The sequence below is a fragment of the Salvelinus alpinus genome, chromosome 5 (genome assembly GCF_045679555.1).
Source record: "Salvelinus alpinus chromosome 5, SLU_Salpinus.1, whole genome shotgun sequence".
NCBI classification, from domain to species: Eukaryota; Metazoa; Chordata; class Actinopteri; order Salmoniformes; family Salmonidae; genus Salvelinus; species Salvelinus alpinus.
Genome location: NC_092090.1, coordinates 57076323 through 57103991, shown reverse-complemented (window position 1 = coordinate 57103991; position 27669 = coordinate 57076323). Strand labels below are relative to the sequence as shown.

The 27669-nt window shown below is 41.1% G+C and overlaps 1 pseudogene; it reads left to right on the top strand.

Annotated features, from left to right (window-relative positions):
• The first annotated feature begins 4831 nt into the window (after positions 1–4831).
• LOC139575310 (frataxin, mitochondrial-like) lies at positions 4832–27159 on the top strand (annotated as a pseudogene).
• Positions 27160–27669: the final 510 nt, after the last annotated feature.

Genomic DNA, 27669 nt, shown 5'->3' with positions numbered 1-27669 from the left:
TCAGAATTCCCACTTCCTCTTTGGATTTTTTCTCAGGTTTTTGCCTGCCATGTGAGTTCTGTTATACTCAGAGACATCATTCAAACAGTTTTAGAAACTCCAGAGTGTTTTCTATCCAATACGAATAATAATATGCATATATTAGCAACTGGTACTGAGGAGCAGGCAGTTTACTATGGGCACCTCTGTGCACCTTTCATCCAAGCTACTCAATACTGCCCCTGCAGCCATAAGAAGTTTAACTAGGCAAGTCAGTTAAGAACAAATTCTTATTTACAATGACGGCCTAACCCGGCCAAACCCTAAGCCGGTTAAATTTACATCCTGGAACTGTAGGGGATGAAATAAAATCGGCAAAATAAAACAGGTAGTAAGTAGATTAAAACAACTTCAGGCGAAGATCATATTTTTGCAAGAATCAAATCTATTATCTGGCGACATTCCTAAGATACGCAAGAGATGGCCTGGGCAGGTCATTGCAGCCTCATTTAGTTCCCATGCAAGGAAAGTTATTATTCTAATCCATAAATCCATTCCATATCAGATATTGCTAACAATTTGTGATCCCGCCAGCAGATATATTATTATACGGGATACCTTGCTGCCCGAGCACATTTAATTAATGTGTATGGTCCCAACGAAGATGACTCTATCTTCTTTAACGATTTGTTTTTAAACCTTTCCACACTTCCAGGTAATTATATTGTTGCAGGAGACTTTAATTGAACTTTAGATCCTGGTAAAGATCGCACCTCGGGTTTGAACTACTCCCACACCCAATCTAGGAAAACCATACAGCATTTTATGAAGGATTTAAACTTAATAGAGATTTGGAGAGAAATGAAACCAGATGATGTGGAATACTCCTGTTACTCTAGCACTCACCAGACCTATTCCCGAATCAACATTTTTTTTTATCTCAGCAGCATTACGCTCTAAAATGTAAGATTGCTTTTATGACAGTATTGTCATCTCTGACCATGCTCCATCATTTCTTATATATTCCGATACTAATTTAGTTGGTGACCCACCTAAATGGCGCTTCCAACCTAAATGGCTGCAAGATACAAGTTTTACAGAATACATTGGACAGCAAATTGACCTATACTTTTCATTTAATACAACACAGACTTCAGCTTGTACTAGATGGGAAGCCTTTAAAGCTTTCATAAGGGGTCAAATTATAAATTTCACCAGCTCCAAGTAAAAAAATACTCATAAAAAAAATGAAATTACTTGAAACCAAAATTAAAACTCTGGAGAGAGAAATTTTCCTCATTAATTCCACAGGTGCACACAAGGAGTTGCTCTTGCTCAGGGCTCAATATAACATAATTTCTGCGGGTAGAGCTGCAGCAAGCTTATTGAAACTAAACCAATCATATTATGACCAGGGTGAAAAACCTGGAAAGCTGTTGGCCTGGCGAATCAAACTGCAGCGAGAGCAATCATTTCAATTCCGGATGCAGGGGGAGCTGTGACGGTAGACCCCCGGGAGATAAACAATACCTTTACATTTTTTAATGAAAAATATGTATCAGAGTATCCTCCTGATCGGCACTTTGAGATATCAGCTGATGTAAGAAGGGCTATATAAATACATTTGATGTCACGTTCTAGTTTGGTCAGGGCGTGAGTTGGGGTGGGCATTCTATGTTGTTTTTCTATGTTTTGTTCTGTGGGTATTTTCTATGTGTTTGGCCTAGTATGGTTCTCAATCAGAGGCAGGTGTCAGTCGTTGTCTCTGATTGGGAGCCATATTTAGGTAGCCTGTTTTCTATTGTGTTTTGTGGGTGATTGTTTCCTGTTGTAGTGTTTGTTTCACATTTCAGGACTGTTTTGGTTTTCGGCATTATTTCACTTTGTTATTTTGTATTTTTTTAGTGTTCAGTTTTATAAATGATAATGGACACTTACCACGCTGCACATTGGTCCGATCCTTCCTACTCCTCAGAAGAAGAAGAGGAGGAAAATTGTTACATTTGATTTGATTAGAAATACATTCTAATAAAAAATATATCACATAAGACTATTATGCAGATATGACATCTTAATTACTTATGTTACCCAACTAATTCTGATTCATCCACCACACAAGTCAATCAGAAAAACAAATCATTACTCTTGAATCAGTAAATAGAGGCTTTCCAGGCTTTGTCGTAGCCGGCCACGACCGGGAGACCCATGAGGCGGTGCACAATTGGCCCAGCATCGTCCGGGCTAGGGGAGGGTTTGGCCGGCCGGGATGTCCTTGTCCCATCGCACTCTAGCGACTCCTGTGGCAGGCCGGGCGCATGCACGCTGACACGGTCGCCAGGTGTACAGTGTTTTCTCTGACACATTGGTGCAGCTGGCTTCCGGGTTAAGCGGGCATTGTGTCAAGAAGAAGGCTGGGTCGTGTTTCAGAGTACGCACGGCTCTCGACCTTTGCCTCTCCCAAATCCGTACGGGTATTGCAGCGAAGGGACAAGACTGTAACTACCAATTGGATACCACGAAATTGGGGAGAAAAATGGATATAAAAAATGTATTATAATAATAATGAAATAAAAAAAGAGTTGTTGAAAAAAATATGTTTGCGAACTGCACACCACTATTATCAATGAGTCGATAAAAGCCAATTTATGCTTGCTCTGGCAATGCGGTACGGAAGCTCCATACAATTGATGCAATTGTGGCGCCTCTGGGGGCTTGCAGAGGCAAAATCGAGCTCCGTACTACATCGCCGGGCAACTCCCAAATGTTGTAACAATGTGGAGGGCTCAGTATAGCTCTATATTCCTCTGCATTTACATGATTGTTTGACGCTAGGTGAGGGCGGGAGGTCCTGTATAAACATTCACTTCCTTAACAACTTTGTTCGCAACAGTTCTATGAAGCGCAAGAAGTATAAATGTTCCGACTTCTGCGGAGTAAATGCTGTAGTTTAATGGAATGAAGTGCAGTATGACTGCAGGATGCTACAAATACTTCGTCCAAAATAACAGTTTTTTTTACTGCAGAAATGTTGCAGTGTAAATGCAGTTGAGAGTGCATCCAAAATATCACATTCATCTACAGTTAATGCACTTATACTGCAGTTTCAAAACGGCAATCTTTTTTTTGTAAGGGGAAATATTTATCGTACTTTGATGACATCATCCATAGATTATGGGTGCTTTGTATATGGTTCTGCGGCTTTTACATCGCTGTTGCGTCTTGATTGGATACAAGTGAGGGCACTCAGGATGTGTGGTGGTGCATTTAAAACTACACCGGTTGAGGCTTTACAAGTAGATACTGGGGAAATGGCACTATCCTTTAGAAGAGTTAAGCTAACCCTGGCATACTGGACAAGACTGAAGGGTAGTACGGTAGATCATCCTACACTGACAGTATTGGAAGACTAATGGGAATATGAACAATATCAAAAGAGGGGTTTGGCCCAGAGATTGTAAAAAGGGTATCAGATATTGTGGCAATAGGAAATGTGCCACTGTGGTTTTATACAAGACCACATGGTGATCTTAGCCTGATCGAAGATAATAAACAGTGATGTGAAGAAGATAATGTAGGAACCAATAGTGGATCAACATATTAGTAATCAGTCTTGCTGTGTATACAGCTGGTTCGAAGGGTCCCATTAATATTTTTTTTAACCTTTATTTAACTTGTCAAGTCAGTTAAGAACAAATTCTTATTTTCAATGACAGCCTAGGAACAGTGGGTTAACTGCCTTGTTCAGGGGCATAATGACAGATTTTTACCTTGTCAGCTCAGGGATTCAATCTTGCAACCTTTCGGTAACGCGCTAACCACTAGGCTACCTGCCGCCCCAGGGAAGACAGGGGCATGGGAAGACAGGGGTAGGTGTATTTATTCCTGAGTTTGATGTTAATCTATGCAAGAAAATAACAAATTATTTATCTGTATATTCAACAGAAATGGTTGCGATAGTTGTTGGATTGCAATTGATAGAGGAGGTGCAACCAAGAAGAGTAGTAATATGTTCGGACTCTGCATCAGTTTTGTGTAGTTTAAGATCTGGAAAGTTAGAATGTGAGGATTTATGGTTAGAAATAACGATGCTGTTGTTGGGGTTACAAAGAAATTAAAATGCAATTATGTTGGATTCCGGCTCATACAGGTGTTTATGGAAATGATATAGTAGATACAATAGCAAAAAGAACCATGAAATACAATATTGTGGAAAAATGGGTTAGATTGCTGTCAGAGACAATGGGATGAAAGTAGTAAGGACATATATTTTTTATAGTACAAGGAAATCTTTACAGGAGATATTGTCATACAATGGGAAAAGAAACGATGAGGATATGTTGTGTAGGATGAGATTAGCACGTACGGGATTGTATTCATCTTTGAAATTGATAGGGAAACATGGTACTGGAATGTGTAATGGTAGAGGAGACAGTTAAACATGTTTTATTATTTTGTGAAATGTATGATGTAGAAAGGGTTACGTTGTCTGACAAGGTCAGAGGGGTTGGATGGGAATGGGGAGTGGGTGGTATTTTAGGTAGGGGTGATGGGAGTAGTGAGGTTTGTAGGGAATCATTTTATTAGAATTTCATGGTTAGTTAATTAAGAGAATATAGTGGTATAAATAGGTCGTGACCGGCCTCGCACTCCAGTAAAGTAGGTGGAATATGCACCTGTCAGTTGGTTCCAATACAACTTGAAGAAGAAGAGATTTATACTATAGTCCAGTTGGGGGTGGTAATGCAACATTTTGGATGCCAATCACCGTTAAACCCTACCGAATAAGAAGCTCAGCAGCAAATACATATGTTTAACTAACTAACGTTACCTGTGGCCTCAATGACAGGCAAACATGCTAAGGTTGTCAAGTAAAAAACGATGTATTGGTTCGTCCATGTTCATACGTGACCAGAGTTTTAGAATACAGCAGAGGATGACGTGTGCCTGGAACCAAATATCTGTCTCATCAGGTAACGTTAATGTCAGGCTTTCCACGTTAGTTTTGAGAACATCATCGTTGTGTAACTTAAGGTAGCTAACGTTAAAACTTCTTCGGGATCGGTGTCCTTTCCACTGGACGGTTGAGCTAATGTAGGCTAATGCGATTGGCATGAGGTTGTAAGTAACAAGAAAATTTCCCAGCACATAGACATATCTGATATTGGCTGAAAGCTTAAATTCTTGTTAATCTAACTGCACTGTCCAATTTACAGTAGCTATGACAGTGAAATAATACCATGCTATTGTTTGAGTAGAGTGCACAATTTTGAACATGAAAAGTTTTTAATAAGCAAATTAGGCATTTATTTTACAGAAATGCACTGGTTTATTGGATCAGTCTAAAACGTTGCACATACACTGATGTCATCTAGTGGTCAAAATCTAAATTGCACCTGGGCTGGAATAATACATTATGGCCTTTCTCTTGCATTTCAAAGATGATGGTACAAAAACAATACAAAAGAACGTTTGGTTTTTTCTTTGTATTATCTTTTACCAGATCTATTGTGTTATATTCTACTACATTCCTTTCACATTTCCATAAACTTCAAAGTGTTTCCTTTCAAATGGTACCAAGCATATGCATATCCTTGCTTCAGGGCCTGAGGTACAGGCAGTTAGATTTGGGTATGTCATTTTAGGTGATTTTTTTTTATTTAAAGGGGCTAATCCTTATTAACTTCTAATTGGTCCCAATCCCGGATCCGGGAGCACCCCCATCAGTAAAAAAGCTGTCTAGCATAGCCTAGCATAGCGTCACAAGTAAATACTAGCATCTAAATATCATTAAATCACAAGTCCAAGACACCAGATGAAAGATACACATCTTGTGAATCCAGCCATAATTTCTGATTTTTAAAATGTTTTACAGGGAAGACACAATATGTAAATCTATTAGCTAACCACGATAGCAAAAGACACAACTTTTTTCCCCACCATTTTTTCCCTGCATAGGTAGCTATCACAATTTCGACCAAATAAAGATATAAATAGCCACTAACCAAGAAACAACTTCATCAGATGAGAGTCTGATAACATATTTATTGTATAGCATATGTTTTGTTAGAAAAATTTGCATATTTCAGGTATAAATCTCAGTTCTCCATTGCAGCTGCAATCTGAAATAGTGCCGAAGCAGCCAGAATAATTACAGAGACCAACGTCAAATACCTAAATAGTCATCATAAAACATTTCTGAAAAATACACAGCATACAGCAAATGAAAGACCAACATCTTGTGAATCCAGCCAATATTTCAGATTTTTTAAGTGTTTTACAGCGAAAACACAATATAGCATTATATTAGCTTACCACAATAGCCAGAAACACAAGCAATTTACCAGCAGCAAAGGTTAGCGATCGTAACAATCCAGCAAAAGATATATAATTTTTGACTAACCTTGATATACTTCATCAGATGACAGTCCTGTAACATCATATTACACAATGCATATAGGTTTTGTTCGAAAATGTGCATATTTAGCAGCACAAATCGTGGTTATACAATGTGATTAGTAGCAACATTTCAGGCAATCTGGCCGGCGCCATCTTGGAGAGGCACCTAATCTAATCGATAACTAATCGTAAACTTGACTAAAAAATACAGGTTGGACAGCAAATGAAAGACACATTAGTTCTTAATGCAACCGCTGTGTTAGATTTTTTAAATTAACGTTACTCGACATTCAGCGTGCATTACAGCGAGACCATGCCTAAATCAATGGCGGACTAATAATTTTACATCTTTCCACAGATATACGAATTAACATCATAAATAGCTCTTACTTTTGGATGATCTTCCATCAGAATCTTGGGCAAGTGGTCCTTTGTCCAGAACAATCGTCTTTTGGTTGAAAGATGTCCTCTACTCCTGTAGAAATTAGCTGCTAACGCCGATGTACCGGAGAGGTGCCCAACTCGTGATAACGCCTGACAAAGAAACTCCAGAAAATCGCAATAAACTGCTATAAACTGCTATAAGTCGGTGTAAATTAACTACCTTATGAAGTTTTTAAGACAAAAAACAAATTAAATCAGAGCCGGAGATATAGAACTGCTAAACCGAAAGCTTTTGAAGACGCCATGCCGGTGTCCCTCATGCGTCAGGCGCCTCGTCAAAAAGGTCGGTACTTCCGTTCCAAGAGGTTTTATACTCCCCCAGATGGTGCTATCCGCTCCATTCAAAGTCTCACCGCTTACTGACATCTAGTATGCAGTGCATGTAGCCCCATAGCTTATAAGGGAATTTATAAACCGACCCTGGAACAGAGACCTCAATTTCAGAAATCTCACTTCTTGACAGGAAGTGTGCTGTAGAATGAGTTCTGTTTCACTCAGAGAAATAATTCAAACGGTTTTAGAAACTAGAGAGTGTTTTCTATCCAATAGTAATACTAATATGCATATTGTAAGAGCAAGAATTGAGTACGAGGCAGTTTAATCTGGGAACGAAAAATCTACAAAGTGTAAACAGCACCCCCTATTGAGAAAAGGTTTTAACTAACTAACAACGTTACTTGCCACTCGTAGCTGCCAAATAGATGTTCGAAAACAAAATGGTTAGTCCGAATGCCTTTGGAAATGTGAAATTTGACACAACATATCCACAGGAAAGTAAAGATTTTTCAAAATGCATGTCAGGATATGCAGGTTCAGTCTGGCACATGCGGACACGATTTAATAACGTATTGTTTTCGTTCTCATTTTCAGCACCTGGCTAACTCTCGCTGTCTCAGAACCCAGTCCGCGCCAAATTACACATCTAAGACTGTTGTCGTCCCGTTGACTGCCCTATGTTCATCAGAGGTAGCTGAACCAGCATATTACAGGTGACATTGAATATGGATATTCTCATTTTTGTTGTGTGGAGGGGGAGCAGCAAGGTGTAGAACCTTGGGCCATGTTAATCAACAGGTCCTGGAAAGCCACAGGGCCTGGTGTGTAGGCTTTTGTTCCTACCCAGCACTAACAGATGATTCAAATAACTAATTTTCAACACCTTGATTAGTTGAAGGTACTGGGTGGGAACAAAATCCTGCACTTACACTTAACAATCCAGTACCAGGGTTACCAGTCCAGTACCAGCTGATCTAGGGTACTCATACAGATGATTTTTTTAATGATATGTCACACAATGACATTGCCATCCCTGTATGTGTGTTTCTCTGGCCTAGTGGCTTGATACCAGACATGGAAGAGAACAGAGGAGTCCTACATCTCACATCACCCATACATGCAAAGGGAAACGCTGTTCAGATAAGGTACTGTGGGAGACTAGAGGAATGGTAGCAAAGTGTAGTATCACCATTGATGACACATGCTCATCTTATTTTATCTCTTGCGAAGCTCCTCGTGGCAACATTAATGATTTGTAACTGCAGTATTACACTTGGCTGCAGTATATACAGTACAGAATGTTTAATCTCCACTTTGTGAATGGGCTTAGCCTTACTTGTTTTGTCAGATGGGTCAAGCGCAGCTCATATCAAATTGACCTCTCTGCTTTTTTACGCTCATTCTGGCCATAAACCCATGTGTTTATCTTCTCTCCAGTGAGATCAGTGGAGGCAGCCTATGAGAAGCTGGCAGATGAGACTCTGCATGCGTTGTCTGACTACTTTGAGGATCTGATGGATGGACCACTAGCAGGGCCTGAGTTTGATGTTCTCTTCTCTGTAAGTGTTAGGTTCTTATTTTTCAGAGTAAATAACTCACGGACACTAGAGAAGTTTAACCAAGTTTAATTCTTCCCAACTGGTCGTTACAGCTGTAATTCAGACAAATTCAGACATTTTCCCATCATCACAAGTATATATACTCCACTTTAGACACCCCTCCTTCTCTCCAATACTTACATCCTATGGTTCGACAGGAAGAGGGTAACAGGATAATAAACCATTATTTCTCCCATCAGGGGATCTGACCTGACCTTCTGACCTCAACACCTCCTTCGCCTAATCCACAGATGTCCTCTCGTATCACCTATCGCACTCCTGTGACTCCCGCCCGTCCACCCAGCATATTCCACAGCCACTAAGTCTTACTACAGAGAACCATTAACTTCTCACTCCTTTATATACAATGTGTCTGATCTATCATGTCTTTAATATCTCAATGTTTAAAGTTGACCCCGAATCCAACACATGAAACGTTGTCTTCTCTGTAAGTAGGCTACTGATTGTATTCTGATTGTAAGTCAACCTGGATAAGTGTCTACTAAATTATGGAAATGGCCAGAGTATGAAGTACAGGGACTTCTCTATAAGTACAGGGAGATACTGTACATACCAATTGCTCTCCTTTTGGGATATTCTTATCTTATCTATCCTTATTCTGTCCACTAGGGGTAGATGTTTAATTACATATCATTCCGTTGGAAGTTTGTCATTCCTTATTTGCATCAAAACACTTTCTTGATGCTAGTTTCCCAGAGCACAAATGTAAAAACTATTCTTGGCATTTTATTATATTGGTGAGAAGTAACGATGTTGCAAATATAGTCCTCTTTTCTGTTATTTTTTTATCCTTTCTTGTCACCCTTCATCAGAGCAGACTACTTGTGAATGTTGAGTGGTATCCTATGTACCTATTAGGGATCCTTGAGTCATTAGAGCTGTAGGATTGTGCTGTTGCTGTAATGTGCAGGGCCAATTACTTCCAGAGTGCAAAGGTCACAGGAGGAAATAATGATTGTAGTGTCTTCTAATCACTGACGCACAGGGCACTAAACACCACGTCAATACACTGATGGCACTCTGTGTGTGTGTATCCATGAGATTAAATTGGTCTAACATGACGCTAAAAAGTGTTTCATGGTAATAATGATCTGACCTCTTGACCTGGGTCTGTGCTGTATTGAACAGCCAGAGGATCTATTGATGCCCAGAGACCTGACTGACTTACCAGCCCACTACTGTGTGTGTGTGTGTGTGTGTTTTGTGTGTGTGTGTGTGTGTGTGTGTGTGTGTGTGTGTGTGTGTGTGTGTGTGTGTGTGTGTGTGTGTGTGTGTGTGTGTGTGTGTGTGTGTGTGTGTGTGTGTGTGTGTGTGTGTGTGTGTGTGTGTATGTATGCACCCCTGTGAGATATTTTTTTGTGGAACAACTGTCAGAAGGTCACTTCTGGTGACTTTTTAAGAGGACATTCTACTCCAAAATGAATTAAAAAATAATTATGTTGACACCATCTGAAATATAATTTTCCCTTTAAAAGTATTAGAACCTTGAGCCCAACTGATGCAGCATAGCGGCTTTAAATGAATAGGCTGAAGCATCGGGTTGCCCATCTGCATTAACCTCATTGGAAAACTCCAAATGACTATGAATGCATTGAATTCTACAAATAGACGTAACTTGACACTCCAGAGGGGTATAATACAAAGCAGGATCAACACGTTAGCCAGCTAACTTTGATAAACAACCAGAAATAATGATTGATTTTCTGGTTCATTAACAAAGCTGAACTTAGATATGTGTTTTTGGTTATTGAGTCAATTAGACCCTTCCCATTTCATGTTTATCTTCTTAAAAAATACATAGTTATTTCAGAATATTCAGGTAAATTAGCTGGCTAAGTCATTGATCTTGCTTTGTAGTATACCCCTCTGTTTTTTTCTGGATCAAATGGGGCTTAGGTGGTGGGCGTGGTCTCCGACAGAATATTGCTGTTTGTTTTAAAGCCACTTTTATGCAATTCTAGTAGGTCTGACCCCATTTAGTAAATTGAGATTGTTTTAATCCAGCTGTGACAAATAAGCTATATAAAAAATTGTTATGGCACACGTCTGTCTGGACTAAACCATTGCGGAGGCCACAGGGATGGCACACCAGTGTCACATTTATCCTACCATTTTTATTTAACCAGGTAAGTTGACTGAGAACACCTTCTCATTTACAGCAACAACCTGGGGAATAGTTACAGTGGAGAGGGGATGAATGAGCCAATTGTAAGCTGGGGATGATTAGGTGCCCATGATGGTATGAAGGCCAGCATGGGAATTTTGCCAGGACACAAAGATTAACACCCCTACTCTTACAATAAGTGCCATGGGATCTTTAGTGACCACAGAGAGTCAGGACACCGTTTAACATCCAATCCAAAAGACAGCACCCTACACAGGGCAATGTCCCCAAACACTGCCCCAGGGAATTAGGATATTCATATTAGACCAGAGGAAAGGGTGCCACCTACAGCACCACTTCCAGCAGCATCTGGTCTCCCATCCAGGGACTGACCAGGATCAACCCTGCTTAGCTTTAGAAGCAAGCCAGCAGTGGGATGCAGGGTGATATGCTGCTGGCAATTCATTATTTCTCATAATTTGTAATCTACAATGTTTGTTTGGTTATGGTCATTTCTGTTAATGCATTCAATATTATTATTATTACAGTCTAACCGTTGTCATTGTAGGAGTGGACACGTTGTTTGCGGAGCGCACAACCTAGGCTACCCTTGTGAGAAACAAAGTTTTGGTTTATTTCATTACATTTACGAGTTGTCAATTTATGAATTGTCTTTGTTTGGAGCCTCCTGTCATACTTGAGTAAGGACACAAACCTGATTATGCATAGAAGTAGGCCTATGCTACCTGGCCTGCATGCAAATGTAGGCCCATAAATGTATCAATTTGGGGTTCTGATTGTCTCACCATCACTGTGGAGCTTCTCACCAAAGAAATGTTTTCTTTGCCTCAAACAGCAAGTAAATTAAGTCTGTTTTTACATCCAATAGTTCCTTATTAAAGCCTATTTGAAAAATCATTCTAGCTTTCTAGCTTTCTCCCTTTCGATAACCACTCAGCATGAAAGAGGAAAAAAATGTCATGCTCTGATCCGGTGGGGAAACGTCATGAAATAGGCCTACCTGATTACTTCTTATCCCTTGCGGAAATAGTCTACAGCTGTGTCTGTCTGTCTGGAACTCACAGGTGCAGGTGCCGGAAACTCTGAGGGCCCAGAATATTGTATGCAATGTTGCAAGTTTGCTAGCATGCGTTTTGGGCTGGACCAAGTTAACAGTTGATACAACTTGCTAAGTGGATGGGTCTCTACAGTAAGTGTAAATGGTACAGCCAAATGGTTACTTGCATAGTAGCAATATCAGAAATAGATTGTGTCAATATAAATAAAATATACAGTATGTACAAGAACAATATCAATAAAAATGTCAGTGATAGATGAGGTAGTTATATGCATACAATCAGGGGTAAAGTGACTGATCAGCAGTAGTAGCAGCAACGTATGGCGTGTGTGTTATGAGTCATTTGAATTGAGGCACTGCAGATAGTGCTGATGACTGGTCCGTCCGAACCACGCATGATCAAGGGAATCTATATTTGGAGAACCTGTTTCTGTCCTGCCCTTGACTTTGGTGCAGGGCATGTGATGTCCATAGCCTCTTCGTCGCAAAAGTCCCTGATATTCAAAAGAAAATACATTTGTCTAGCTGTGTCCAGTCCAGGTGGTGCTTATACAGGCAGACCATCTATGGGAGTAAGGATGTCAGCGTCGCGCAGCAGCTGAAACCTGAGCAGCTGAGTCCGAACGCTCCTTGGCGACAACAACACCAGGCTCAGAGCATCGAAGCTGTAAAACAGGGAATAACAAAAAGAAATTGAAGACATTACAACATCAATTCACCTCCCAAGTTTAGATAAGAAGAATCACCTCATACAATGCAATGAAAATGATATTCACCTGAAGTGCTGGTATTGCTTGAACTGTGGCAGCGGCCTGAAGTACGGAGTCGGGTGTTGTTGCCAGCCGTAACTTTCCACCAGCACCGTACCATCCTCCAGTCCAACCAGCTGTATGTTGCCCCCTGTCACTGTGCTGTCCTTCACAACACCAGCAATCTCAGAAAAAGTGTTCACTCTGGTATTTCTGAAGTGCTGCTTGATGAGGCCTAAGCACCAGTCAGGGGCAAACTTGGTTTGGCCTGTGATCAGGAAGTGAAGGTCCAGACTGTGGTGGAGCTTGTGCATGGTCCGCCAGGCACAATACCAGAGCAACTCCGTAGTTGGTGAAGAAATTATGCATGTAGTTGATGACTGCGCTGCTGCCTTTTCTGGATGACATGCCTTCATCAATCAAGTAGTTGACTTGTGGTATTCCTTCACAGCAGACACCAAACAAGCCACACTTACGAGGAGTTAAAACGTAGGTGGGACCTGGCTGCATAGGGTCAGAAGGATAGTGCACCTGCAAACAACAAAAGAACATTAAGATAAGTTCATGAAAAGAAAATGTAACGTAATAGAATTTTTTGATGGATCATTATCAGGTAAGTTTCACTTACTTACAAATGTGCAGTGTAGCAGCATACAGAAACATCATCTTGGAAACTGGAAGTTAAAATGATAACACACAGACCGACTACAAGTACCTCTGGAAAATACAGAAATAATGTGAGATCAATAAAAGTAGTGCCAATCATGTTGGAGGTCAATTAAATAATTAAAATGTGTTGTTTATGCTTTACATATCAAGTGTTGTCATTGATTCCTTGTAGAGACGCCACACTGCTGCTTTTGTCACATGGGATGGCAGCAGCTTTCCACCAAAGTGTTTGTGTCTTGGGTGGCGTCCTGGTAATACTATTGCATTATCCTCTGCGTAGTTGTTGATGAAGTTCACAACTCGCTGCAAGTCCTCATGCTTCAGGTGTGACCTGTGCTTGCTTGGGCCAGCTCTCTTTTTGATGGGAGGCATTAGACCATTCTCTTTGTATAACTGATGGAGGAGGAGAGTCAGGCCTGTTCTACTGATGCTTAAAGACAAATTCCAGATACAAATATTTTGGCATTATTATACAATAGATAGCCGTAATCACCGTCAGACACACCTGGCTAACTTGATGGGTAATGTAATCATCTGGCGAAGTGGTGTCTTTTGTTTAGACATGCTAGCTAAAAAATGAACCATAATCCTAATCCATAGAGTACTAGCAATACAAACCGATTGTCATAGCTAGCTAAAGTTAACCAAATAGGTTCAATGTTAGCTAGTTAGCTAGCTAACATTAGGCTATAACTAGCAATGAAACATGGCATTCTGAGAACATGACTACACACAGATCATAAACGTAATGTTAGCTAGCGAGCCAGCCATCTACCATCAGCTAGCTAGCTAACAGTAAGATTTAACTTGCAATGAAAACACATTATTAGAAACGTATAATATCTGAAACTGTAGCTAGACTCTTACCCGTATACATGGATGAATGCTTCACGGCAGACTGCGACCCCTTTCATTAAATAAGACGTCCTGTGTCGTTTCCATTTTGTTTGTACAGCATGCCTAGCATCAAGTCACTTTGGTTCACACTGACCATGTGCAATGCCATAAGAATCATCTTGAGCTTGAAACCCCACCCAATCTCTAACCATTTTACTCAGCCTAGCAGAGCTGGTTAGGTTGTTATCATGTTATCCAGAGTATTAGTGACTGTAACTGTGGTCCTGGCAACAATTGAATTACGTTTTTTTGACGACGTTTACTGACACAGCCATATTCAACCGTTGTTGAGCGTTGGTAAATTCAGCAGTTATTCTGCGTTCTCGCACACTCAGACGAGAGTGCTCTGAAACAGTTGTTGTAGTGACGTTCTATTCCATTCTGCTAGCAAACGTGCAATCTTTGGAGAATGAAATCGATGACCTACATGCAAGATTAAACTACCAACTGGACATTCAAAACTGTAATATCTTATGCTACATGGAGTCGTGGCTGAACGATGACACTATCAACATACAGCTGTCTGGTTATACGCTGTACCGGCAGGATAGAACAGCGGCGTCTGGTAAGACAAAGGGCGGCGGACTATGTATTTTTGTAAATAACAGCGGGTGCACGATATCTAAGGAAGTCTCAAGCTATTTCTCGCCTGAGGTAGCTGTAGACCACACTTTCTACCTAGAGTTTATATCTGTATTTTTCGTAGCTGTTTACATACCACCACAGTCAGAGGCTGGCACTAAGACAGCATTGAATGAGCTGTTTTCCGCCATAAGCAAACAAGAAAACGCTCACCTAGAGGCGGCAATCCTAGTGGCCGGGGACTTTAATCCAGGGAAACTTAAAATCCGTTTTACCAAATTTCTATCAGCATGTTGAATGTGCAACGAGAGGAAAAAAACTCTGGACCACCTTTACTCCACACACAGAGACTCATACAAAGCTCTCCCTCGCCCTCCATTTGGCAAATCTGACCATAATGCTATCCTCCTGATTCCTGCTTACAAGCAAAAACTAAAGCAGGAATCACCAGTGACTAAGACTGTTTTGCTAGCACAGACTGGAATATGTTCAGGGATTCCTCCGATGGCATTGAGGAGTATGCCACATCAGTCATTGGCTTCATCAATGAGTGCATTGATGACGTCATCCCGACAGTGCCCGTACGTACATACCCCAACCAGAAGCCATGGATTACAGGCAACATCCGTACTGAGCTAAAGGCTAGAGCTACCTCTTTCAAGGAGCGAGACTCTACCTTGGAAGCTTATAAGAAATCCTGCTATGTCCTCCAATGAACCATCAAACAGGCAAGCATCAATACAGGACTAAGATCGAATTGTACTACATCGGCTCTGAAGCTCGTCGGATGTGCCAGGCTTGCAAACCATTAGAGACTACAAAGGGAAGCACAGCAGAGAGCTGCCCAGTGACACAAGCCTACCAGACGAGCTAAACTACTTCTATGCTCGCTTCGATGCAAATAACACTGAAAAATACATGAGAGTATCAGCTCTTCCGGAAGATCATGCTCTCCGCAGCCGATGTGGGTAAGACTTGTAAACAGGTCAACATTCACAAGGCCGCGGGCCAGACAGATAACCAGGATATGTACTGCGAGCATGCGCTGACCAACTGGCAAGTGTCTTCACTGACATTTTTAACCTCTCCCTGTCCAAGTCTGTAATACCAACATGTTTTAAGCAGACCACCATAGTGCCTGTGCCCAAGAACACGAAGGTAACCTGCCTAAATGACTACTGACCCTTGTACGTCTGTAGCCATGAAGTGTTTTGAAAGGCTGATCATGGCTCACATCAACACCATTATCCCAGAAACCCTAGACCCACTCGAATTTGCATACCGCCCCAACAGATCCACAGATGATGCAATCTCTATTCCACTCCACACTGCCCTTTCCCACCTGGACAAAAGGAACACCTATGTGAGAATGCTATTCGTTGACTACAGCTCATTGTTCAACACCATAGTGCCCTCCCTCTGCAACTGGATCCTGGACTTCCTGACGCACCGCCCTCAGGTGGTAAGGGTAGGTAACAACACATCTGCCACGCTGATCTTCAACACAGGGGCCCCTCAGGGGTGCGTGCTCAGTCCTCTCCAGTACTCCCTGTTCACCCATGACTGCACGGCCAGGCATGACTCCAACACCATCATTAAGTTTGCCGATGACACAACAGTGGTAGACCTCATCACCGACAATGACAAGCCCGCTTATAAGTAGGAGGTCGGAGACCTGGCCATGTGGTGCCAGGACAACAACCTCTCCCTCAACGTGATCAAGACAAAGGAGATGATTGTGGACTACAAGAAAAAGAGGACCGAGCACGCCCCCATTCTCTTCGACAGGGCTGCAGTGGAGCAGGTTGAGAGCTTCAAGTTCCTTGGTGTCCACATCACCAACAAACTAACATGGTCCAAGCACATCAAGACAGTTGTGAAGAGGGCACGACAAAACCTATTCCGCCTCAGGAGACTGAAAAGATTTGGCATGGGTCCTCAGATCCTCAGAACGTTCTACAGCTGCACCATCGAGAGCATCCTGACTGGTTGCATCACTGCTTGGTATGGAAACTGCTCGGACACAAGGCACTACAGAGGGTAGCGCGAACGGCCCAGTGATGTACTGGTACATCACTGGTACATCAAGCTTCCTGCCATCCAAGACCTCTATACCAGGCGGTGTCAGAGGAAGGCCCTAAAAATTGTTAAAGACTCCAGCCACCCTAGTCATAGACTTTTCTCTCTGCTACCGCACGGCAAGCGGTACCGGAGTGCCAAGTCTTGGTCCAAGAGGCTTCCAAACAGCTTCTACCCCCAAGCCATACGACTCCTGAACACTGAACACCTAATCAAATGGCTACCCAGACAATTTACATTGCCCCCCCTCACTTTAAATACTCTACCTTCATGTACATATTATCTGAACTAAACGGTGCCCCTGCACATTGACCCTGTACCGGTAGCCCCCTGTATGTATCTTATCTGTATTTTTTTTTTAACTGCATTGTTGGTTAGGGGCTCATAAGCAAGCATTTCACTGTAAGGTCTACACCTGTTGTATTCAGCGCATGTGACTAATACAATTTGATTTGATACTTACATAGTCAAGTCTTTTGTTAAGTTTTACTATGCGATACATTTAAAAAAAGATGTGTTAGAATTACCTACACAACATGACCAGCTCAAATAGACAGAAGCGAGCTATATGGCAGACCAATCCAAACTCATCTCTCGGCATGTCCAGCCCACTCATTATCTCAGCCAATCATGGGTAGCGTGAAGGTTGCTGACTTGCTGTGGCTTAACCAACTAGGCTCGTAATTTAACAATTGTATTCGTATTTACAGATGGCATACAAGTTTGTTATTAATGCACATGAAAGTTCACATGTTTGAGAAGGCATCTCTGCCCCCCAAAAATTAAAAGTTAAAAAACACGTTACATTCAAATGGCTCTCCTTTTGTATCTTAATTTTTAGTCGCAGTGCTTAAAAGCATCAGACAAGCTTAGTAGCCTACATATAGTTCATTTTATTCAAACATAGGGTGTGTCTATATGGAAAAATATATATTTTAAAATTTGATTGAAAAAGCAGACAACTTTCATTTCGAAGATTTTTTTTGGTTTGGGACAACCTTAAATTCAAGACATTTTGCCATGGACCTGAGAGAAAATATATAGTTTAAAAGCAATTTTTCAGCAATTCTACAGCTTTTGCTGTGGTTTATGCCATGTGTGACTCAATCATAACAAAATCAATGGAGGCCCCATGCCATGACATTTTTAGAATTTTAGATTCTCCCCTGCTGTCTAGTTTTATGGGGGGTGAGTTCTCAAAGATAATCTTATTTCAACCATTATCTAATCTACATACTTTATATCTTGTTTTAGTCGTTAAATAAAATAAATACTTAAATACAATATATATATATATATATAAAACAACTAAAACCAGATATAAAGTATGTAGAATAGATCATGGACGTATGTGTATGTATGTATGTATGCATGTATGCATGCATGTATGTATAATATACATACAAACATACATACAGGTCCATTATCTATACATACAGTATCAGTCAAAAGTTTGGACACACCTACTCATTCAAGGGTTTTTCTTTATTTTTACTATTTTCTACATTGTAGAATAATAATAACACATGTAGTAACAAAAAAAAGTGTTAAACAAATCTAAATGTATTTTAGATTCTTGAAAGTAGCCCCCCTATGCCTTGATGACAGTTTTGCACACTCTTGAAAATGTGTTTTAGAAAACATCAACAGTTGTTTCCCCGCCAAGATGCAACAAACCGGGAAGACTAAGAAAATAATATCTGTTTTAGTGTGTGTGCGCATGTTTTTGTGTGTGATGGTGGTGTTGTCCTTTCAGCCCCATTGCAGTATTGATTTCTGGCCTAGTTCAGCAGATGCAATTAGGAATTTACTGTGGGTCGTGTAGAGGAGCTACCAGACCATCTAAAACCTGTGTGTGTGTGTGTGTGTGTATGTGTGTGTGTGTGTGGAGGAGCTGCCTGCCTGCCAGACCAACTGAAACCTAAACATTATATTATATTGTGGAACCCAGGGAGTTGCTGTGTTAGCAGTTCATGGGGATCCTAAAATACTATACTGAACAAAAATGTGCAATAATTTCAATTTTTTTACTGAGTTACAGTTCGTATAAGGCAATCAGTCAATTGAAATAAATAAATTAGGCCCTAATCTATGGATTTCACATTACTGGGAATACATATATGTATCTGTTGGTCACACATACCTTAAAAAACAGGTTGGGAAGTGGATCAGAACCAGTCAGTGTCTAGTGTGACCACCATTTGCCTCATGCAATGCGACACATCTCCTTTGCATAGAGTTTATCAGGTTGTTGATTGGCCTGTGGAATGTTGTCCCACTCCTCTTCAATGGCTGGATATTGGCGGGAACTGGAACACGCTGTCGTAAATGTCGATCCAGAGCATCCAGAACAGCTAATCAAATGGCTACCCAGACCATTTGCATTGCCCCCTTCCCCTCTTTTACGTTGCTGATACTGTTTATTATCTATGCATAGTCACTTTAACTCTACCTACATGTACATATTACCTCAATTACCTTGACTAACCGGTGCCCTGGCACATTGACTCTGTACTGGTACCCCCTGTATATAGCCTCGCTACTGTTATTTTAATGCTGCTCTTTAATTATTTTTTTGATGATTTATTTAACACTTTTCTTAAAACTGCATTGTTGGTTAAGGTCTTGTAAGTAAGCATTTCACTGTAAGGTCTACAACCTGTATTTGGCGCATGTGACAAATAACATTTGATTTGATGGCGGCGGATGAATGGCATGACTATGGGCCTCAGGATCTCGTCACGGTATCTCCGTGCATTCAATTTGCCATCAATAAAATGCAATTGTGTTTGTTGTCCGTAGTTTATGCCTGCCAATACCATAACCCCATCGCCACCATGGGGCACTCTATTCACAATGTCGACATCAGCAAACCGCTCGCCACACAACGCCATACACGTGATCTGTGGTTGTGAAGCCGGTTGGACGTACTGCCAAATTCTTTAAAACAACATTGGAGGCGGCTAATGGGGAAGAAATTAACATTAAATTCTCTGGCAACAGCTCTGGTGGACATGCCTGCAGTCAGCATGACAGTTATGGCATTGTGTTGTGTGACAAAACTGCACATCTTAGTGGCCTTTTATTGACCCCAGCACAAGATGCACCTGTGTAATGCTGTTTAATCAGCTTCTTGATATGCCACACCTGTCAGTTGGATGGATTATCTTGGCAAAGGAGAAATGCTCACTAATAGGGATGTAAACAAATGTGTGCATAAATTTGTGCATAATTTGTGCATGAGAAATAAGCTTTTTGTGCATATGGAACATTTCTAGGATCTTATATTTCCGCTCATGAAACATGGGACCACACTTTACATGTTGCATTTTATATTTTTGTTAAATGTAAATATACACTCTGGACCCTCATGCTTTTTTTTACCCATACCTGGCGGGATTTATTATTCAAGAGAGGTGACCAAGAGGAGAAATGTTGTGAGAGCTTCAAATGGGTTACTGACTGACCACCTCAGGGAGAAGGCTATGGCCATTAGGATTCTGCTTTGTTTTTGATGTTGTTTTATTTGGGAAGCAGAGGCTTTGCTGGTGGCAATGACTGTGTATATGAATGGACAAAGCCATCACTAGGGCCCTGTGAAATCCTTTACATTTTTTCCCAAATTCAGTTTTTTCTTTTTTCTGAATTCTGTTTTACGATTTACGCTCATTTTATCATCAGAAAGTGTGTCTAATAATCTGAATGAATAAAAAGTCAACAATTTAATAAGATAACATTACATTTGTAATGATGCAACACAACAAGGCAAGTGCTCAATACAGAGTTCTACTAAGTGTTTCATTATTAGTGAAAAAAAAGTAATGCAAGAATCTAGGCAACAATGCAGCAACCTTCTCTGTTTCCAGCTGGCTGAGGATGTTTGTGACGGCCTCGGATGATGACTTTTCTGCACAAAAACAAAAACCCTCTGTACAGATGAACATGCACTGCATGGTACTTCACTGCCTCAAACCAGCTATTCCATCTGGAGCTCACTGCTTCAGGAGGAGCCTTGGCCTGCACAAACGCCTTCATAATGAGGAAGCTCACCCATCTTATCTCATCTCATCCATGTCACAAGTGATGCAACTTCAGAGAAGTCTCACACACCAGATTGATGACATGGCAGAGACAGGTTACATGGACACTGTTGGGCATCACTCCTTTCAGAACCTCCTTGTATGCCTTCAGGCAGTTGGAGGCATTATCTGTGACCACTGCCCAGGCATCATTCAGGTTCAGATCGTTGCTGTGGAGGGAGGCTAGTATTACTTGGGAAAACGTTGAGTAGTTGCATCTGTCCATGAAAATGTCATCCACCAGAAAGTACTGGTTTTCAACACCTGCAATGAAAGATAAGGAAAAACTTTAATTATGTTTTAACCTAAAATAATATTGTGACAAAATTAAAGTTATTTAAATGTCAAGTGTAAACACATAGATACAGCGATAGTTAGCTAGATGGAGAGGCAGACAGCTGCTGACATTATGCATCGCTATATTTCACCATGATAACTCGTCGTTTGGAATATCTCAATTTGCATACGTACAATTCACATTGCAGAATGTAAATGAAGGCCATTGCAACGGTATATTAATAGGCTGTTAACTCACCAATGACGATGTTTAGAACGCTGCAATCCCTTGCAGCTGTTGTCTTGTCAACAACCACCGCAAACTTCTTCCCATGGATCTTCTATAGAACGGCAGTCATATGTTGGTCAAACGCACGGGGCAGGTGCGTTTGACGGAGGCCGCTCTGATTTTCCGGCAACGCTCCTCCCTGTTTGCAATGCTTCACTAGAAACAGGCGTAGCTTTCTTAGCTTTTCTAAGGGGATGTCAGACTCGGCGTACACAGCCACAAAGTCCTGAATAAATTCTCGTCTTGAATCTGCTGATGCACTTGCACTAGTAATGGTCGTTTGAAGAGGCATGCTCTGGCTAACACGGTGCTTTTCCTTGTTCATCACATGGGCTTTAGACTGTAAGTGGTAATCACACATTTTTCCGGGTCCATCAATAGTATGTTGACAGAATTTGCAAAACAGCTTATCGCCTGACTCATAATAGTCCTTTGGGTATTGCTCTGCTTTGAATATAGGGGTTAGGGTCGAATATACGTTTTTTGATGACTTGGCCTTCTCAGACAGCCTCTTCAACATGTTTCTCAAAGTGACAGCCAAGTTGTGAGGTGGCGTAAGGGTCCAACGCACACACGACTGACCCCCCCCCTCTCAAAACATTGCAATCGAAAACTGAAATATTTTTCTCTAGGCCTACTCGTCTGTAATTTCACAATCATGAAATCATTTAGGTTACTACAATAATTAGGCCTGCTTTAGATATTTTTTTATCAATTTCAGCCAAATTATGGAAAATTCTGCAATATTCCACGTTTTACAGTTGATTACATTTTTATTACCAACATCCGCGATTCCGCCTGCTTTTTCCGCATCGAGGAGTACATAGGGCTCAACGTCACTCACGTGACACCATTCAATCTTATGTTTAGAATCAATAGCTCATTGAAGCCAAATTAAGTCTCACGGAGACAACATTCGCAGTTTGAGCTTCTCCAGGAAGTGACGTTGCAGGCTAGCTCAATGCTGCTCGTTGAGTAACTCAAGCACTACTTCTGTGTGCGATTTTAAAGTATTAGGTTCAAGGACATACAGTTGAAGTCGGAAGTTTACATACACCTTAGCCAAATACATTTAACTCAGTTTTTCACAATTCCTGACATTTAATCCAAGTAAAAATTCCCTGTTTTGGGTCAGTTGGGATCACCACTTTATTTTAAGAATGTGAAATGTCAGAATAATAGTAGAGAATTATTTATTTCAGCTTTTATTTATTCATCACATTCTCAGTGGGTCAGAAGTTTACATACACTCAATTAGTATTTGGTAGCATTGCCTTTAAATTGTTTAATTTGGGTCAAATGTTTCGGGTAGCATTCCACAAGCTTCCCACAATAAGTTGGGTGAATTTTGGCCCATTCCTCCTGACAGAGCTGGTGTAACTGAGTCAGATTTGTAGGCCTCCTTGCTCGCACACGCTTTTTTCAGTTCTTCTCACATATTTTCTATAGGATTGAGGTAAGGGCTCTGTGATGGCCAATACCTTGACTTTGTTGTCCTTAAGCCATTTTGCCACAACTTTAGAAGTATGCTTGGAGTCATTGTCCATTTAGAAGACCCATTTGCAACCAAGCTTTAACTTCCTGACTGATGTCTTGATATGTTGCTTCAATATATCCACATAATGTTCATCCCTCATGATGCCATCTATTTTGTGAAGTGCACCAGTCCCTCCAGCAGCAAAGCACCCCCACAACATGATGCTACCACCCCCGTGCTTCACGGTTGGGATGGTGTTCTTCAGCTTGCAAGCGTCCTCCTTTTTCCTCCAAACATAACCATGGTCATTATGGCCAAACAGTTCTATTTTTGTTTCATCAGACCAGAGGACATTTCTGCCAACCTTGACAAAAAACAATTTCACACACAGACATGGGGGAAACAGAGGGTTAAATACACGACAAGTAATGAGGAAAATGTAAACCAGGTGTGTGGGAAAACAAGACAAAACAAATGGAAAATGAAAGGTGGATCGGCGATGGCTAGAAGACCGGTGACGTCGACCGCCAAACGCCGCCCGAACATTTTTACTAATGTCAGGAATTGTGAAGAACTGAGTTTAAATGTATTTGACTTAGCTGTATGTAAACTTCCGACTTCAACTGTATATATTTTTTTATCTGAACTGTTTTTGCTTTGTCATTATAGGGTATTATGTGTAGATTGATGGGAAAAGTAAAGGGATCTCAATACTTTCTGAATGCACTGTATATTTGTCAATTTACAGTGGTTTTGTCAGATGTTTTTCCGCTGGTATTATATGCTTTTAAATAGCTCGTCATGTTTCAACAGGAATACCGGGAAGCCCGGTAATTTCTTGCAATTTTCTCGGGAAGGAAAATTGGTAGTTTCTCCTGAAAATATTGAACCCTAGTTCACAGATAGGGTCATACAGGAGGCATGTGTATGTCTAAGAAATGTCTAAATAGGCTACTTTCATAATAATCTTTGCAAAAATGTTTTTTGATACAAATGTTAAAAGCATTTCGAACATCCTTCCAATGAAGTTTCTGTGGCCTTTTCTCAATTGGATTTGCTCCTGCATCCGCTGTCCTCCGTCGTCTCATCTCCCTTTAAAAAAGGTGAAAGGTAATCAGGGAGAGACTGCGAGCAGAAGGAACGTGGACAGAAATGTTCTTGTTTGAAATGAGATGGTCCTGCTCCACTCACGCGTCATCAGGCAAATTACGTTTACAGGGGTGGCTCACAAAATAAACGTGTAAAGTGATAAAACAAATTCAGTTAGTTGTGGAAGACATTTTATAGATAAAACTATAAGTAGCCTATTATTTTTAAATGTGTGCATGGTTTTCTCCCCCTACAATACAAAAGCTGATTCAAAGGGTGTGTGGCAGATATCAAAACTCTTTCGTGGTAGGATACACTTGTGCCTCCTCGCCAAAAGGAGGCTATCTAGGAGGGTAGGACCGTCTTCCATTTGCCTAGTAACGAATTGACACACTAGTCGACCACTTATCGGTACCTATATTTTGTGCGATGGATAGTCTGGAAGCAGTGTTGTTTAGTAATCCCCTCCCATCCTTCAGTGCTAGAGTTGTCTATCTGGATTATGGTTAAACTGTGTGTGTGTGTGTGTGTGTGTGTGTGTGTGTGTGTGTGTGTGTGTGTGTGTGTGTGTGTGTGTGTGTGTGTGTGTGTGTGTGTGTGTGTGTGTGTGTGTGTGTGTGTGTGTGTGTGTGTGTGTGTGTGTGTGTGTGTGTGTGTGTGTGTGTGTGTGTGTGTGGTGTGTGTGTGTGTGTGTGTGTGTGTGTGTGTGTGTGTGTGTGTGTGTGTGTGTGTGTGTGTGTGTGTGTGTGTGTGTGTGTGTGTGTGTGTGTGTTACTGCTCACACCCTAGACCGTTTACACTCACACCTTATCTCCTCCACCATCACCTCCACTGGCTAGATTAATGTCACACACTGACAGCTGTGCGTGTGCGCACGTATGCATACGTCGACCTGTGGGTGTGTTTGTTGGCACTGTTAGATTTCCTCTGGGATAAATGCTCCAGGGAGATCTAGATCAGTGTTTCAACTTTAACGTCTCCCCTCTCCCCCCTCTCCCCCCTCTTTCCTTCCCTCCCCAGAGCAGTCTCTCTGTCCCTCTCTTACTCTCCCTCCCCCTCTCCCTCTGCCTCCCTCTTTCTCTCTGTGTTGTCTGTAAGGAGGTGATTAATAAAGCTTGTATGTTTTTAAATCACTGGCTGGACAGTGCCTGTCTTCAGGGCTGTTAACTGATTGGCCGATGTCCCTGACTTGGCAGTTGACCCTCTTTTCAACTGCCCAGAGAAACATATGAGACCATAAACAACACACACACAGCATTTTGGCTACATCTAGGATAAAATATAGACTACTGACACCCAGTAGCTAGTAGCATGGGGACACATAATGCTAATGTAGCAGGCTTAGGGAATATTTCATCTCAATGCTCAATGAGTACACACTGTCCACACATTCTGTTCTTGGCCCTACTCTGGAAATGGTTGTGATCTTTGAATAGGATATCATGTCATCACAATGCTCTTAAACTTGTCCTTGAAAGAGGATGACATTGAAGGCCAGGGGCTTATATTATGACAATAAAGTATTCCTGCCCTATCACTATGGAATCCTCAACAGCCCATTCTGGAATACTTCATGCTCCATTCTGGTATGCAGTTCACCTGTGTGACACCCTTAGAAATAGGAGTAATGCTACTGTGTCATCCCAGGCCCCCCCCCCCCCCCCCCCCACACACACACACACACACACACACTCCATTTAATCTCCTTAACAAGTGAAAGGGATATTCATTAGCACCTATTAATGAGTCCATAGTGCTGCGCTGCAGCCTAGAGGTCAACCCTGGCCTGAGGAAGCGAGGGAAAGGGAGGATAAGAGAGAGGGGAGCAGAGAGGAGATCAGAGAGGAAGGATTGTGAGAGAGGAGGGTGAGTGATAGGTAGAGGAAGGAAGAAGAGTGGGATAGATTTTAGAGGAAGAGCAGAGAAGTTAATAATTAATTTAGACATAAATCAGTGTGCCTGATGGGGGGGGGTGCAGTTACTGGAAATCCTGTGATTATTTATGGATATGGAACATTCAGTCGTTGACCTGGTAGCCTGCCACTGTGCTGTGTGTCAGACTGGACACAGTGGTACTGTATATCTGCCCTGCTCTGCATCCTGTCCTGATTAACTAACATGTGAATGCTACGTAGGTAGACAGAATAAGTTTTTTTTAAAGGATGAAAAACATTGCAATGATACACTAGTAAGTCTTTGTTGAATGAGGATGCTCTTTGGTTAAGGGGTTGAACATTGCCCTGGTCCTCCATTTTAATGAAGAAGCTGTAATGTTTGTTAAAACCAATACATTTCGGCCTGTAGTCTTCATCAGGGTTTTTAAGAAGTTATATCTGAGAAATAGAGACATTATTTGTCTTTATGAATGAGTCGTATAAAGAATAAATCATTGCTATTAACCTCAAATTATAACTGTATCTCTCTCTCCCTCCAGAGTGTGGTGGAAGACACATTTCAATTTAATACATTCAGTTGGACAACTGACTAGGTATCCCCCTTCCTTTCCTTTCCCCTTGACAGTGAAGGTGGGTGGAGACCATGGTACATACGTCATCAACAAACAGACGCCCAACAAACAGATCTGGCTATCGTCACCTACCAGGTGTGTGTGTCTGTGTGTAGATCCTTTGCGGCGCCAAAATAGTAGCAGCATTTTCAAACGGAATGAGGACACTAAAATGTGGGCTAAATTGGAAAAAACAGGTATTTCTGCTGTGTGCTGCATTGTTTGATTGAATTTATTTATAAAGCCGCTCCAGACAGAGACATTACATACATTTATCTACATTTTATTACATACATTTATGTGCCAATGGATGTTTGACAGAAGCTAGGCGTCCTCAAGCCTAACCTGATCTCTCTCTCTCTGCCCCCCAGTGAACCCAAGCGCTGTGACTGGACAGGTGGTATGGGTCTTCACCAGCTCCTCTCTAGAGAGTTCTCAATCATCTACAACATCAACCTGTACCTGAGTGTGCAAAGCTGTCATCAAGGCAAAGGGTGGCTACCTTGAAGAATCTAAAATCTAAAATATATTTTGATTTGTTTAACACTTTTTTGGTTACTACATGATTCCATATGTGTTATTTCATAGTTTTGATGTCTTCACTATTGTTCTACATTGTAGAAAATAGTAAAAATATTTTATTTATTTTTTTAATGAGTAGGTGTAAAACTTTTGACTGGTACTGTACACTGTCAACTGTGGGACCTTATATAGACAGGTGTGTGTGCCTTTCCAAATCATGTCCAATCAATTTAATTTACCACAGGTGGACTCCAATCAAGTTGTGGAAATATCTCAAGGATGATCAATGGAACAAGACGCACCTGAGATCAACTGTGAATCTCATAGCAAAGGGTCTGAATACTTATGAAAATAAGGTATTTCTGTTATTAAATTCTAATACATTTACAAACAGTTTTTGCTCTGTCATTATGGGGTATAGTGTGTAGATTGCTGAGGATGTTTTTACATTTAATCAGTTCTTAGGGACAAATCCCGTTAACGGGATAGATTTGACAACATCCGGTGAAATTGCAGAGTGCGAAATTCAAATTACATTATTAGAAATATTTAACTTTCA